The following is a 1,104-nucleotide window of genomic DNA, read 5'->3' on the forward strand; positions in this document are numbered from 1 at the left end:
TCAATCATGTTGCACAATCTCTAGAGGCTAAAACTGAGGGAACTCATGGATAATTTTCACAGCTTCATTGTAAAGTCCAAGATTAAATGTTTGGTTATCTTCTTTAAACTGGACATAAGATGCACACATGATGGCGGCCTTGCAGTTACTTTTCCAACCACTTCCATAATTCCAGAGATTTCTTTTTTTTTTTTTAAAGACGAGGTTTCACCATGTTGGTTGGGCTGGTCTTGAACTCCCACCCTCAGGTGATCCGCCCGCCTTGGCCTCCAAAGTGCTTGGATTATAGGCGTGAACCACCACGCCCGGCCAATTCCAGAGATTTCTTCATCCAGGGGTTCCATCAACTCGATGCTTCCATTTTTTCCTTCTCCATCTGAAAGAATAAACATTTTTCCAGTAGGATGAATCTTCCAGCTTCTTTATGAAGCAGACAGGCTTGTTGATGAACTGAGCTAGCATGCTGGCATGGATGCGCGAACTGGGCAACTCCATCATGTCCACCATGATTATGGTCCAAGACTGTGGTGAGTGGGAAACCCACGGATGACTGAAACTAGTCTGTTTTCTTGAGAGAAGTATAATGAAACCAGTTGGGGAATCCCTAGAATTTTGCTCCCATGGGTGTAGTAAGGATGATCTGGTCAGGTCCCTTCCATTTAGGAGTGAGCAGGGAATTGGGGTTAAGACTGGGATCTTTTACCAGAACCCAGTCTTCTGGCTGTAGGAAGGGATTAGGGGAGTCAGCGACGGGCTGTGGCAGGTATTTGACAACATATTTCCAAAATGAAACAGAGGATGGTATACAGAAGAGGGGAAACAAGAGGAGTTGGGTGAGGTGGACCTGACCTTGAGGTGGAACAAAAAGGGCAAGTGGTCTCCTATATGTGAGTTCAAAGGGGCTGAGCATTAAAGGTTTATGTGGGAGCACTCGAATTTTTAGACGGGCCAAAGGTAAAAGTGTAACAAAGTCTTTTTGTTGTTGTTGTTTTTATTTTATTTTATTTTATTTATTTATTTATTTTTTTTGAGACGGAGTTTCGCTCTTGTTACCCAGGCTGGAGTGCAATGGCGCGATCTCGGCTCACCACAACCTCCGCCTCC

The 1,104-nt window shown here is 44.3% G+C and overlaps 1 pseudogene; it reads right to left on the reverse strand.

The window, feature by feature from the left end:
- Positions 1–507, reverse strand: LOC108295738 (annotated as a pseudogene).
- Between the last annotated feature and the right edge of the window lie 597 nt (positions 508–1,104).

The sequence above is a fragment of the Cebus imitator genome, unplaced genomic scaffold (assembly GCF_001604975.1).
Source record: "Cebus imitator isolate Cc_AM_T3 unplaced genomic scaffold, Cebus_imitator-1.0 Scaffold657, whole genome shotgun sequence".
NCBI lineage: Eukaryota > Metazoa > Chordata > Mammalia > Primates > Cebidae > Cebus > Cebus imitator.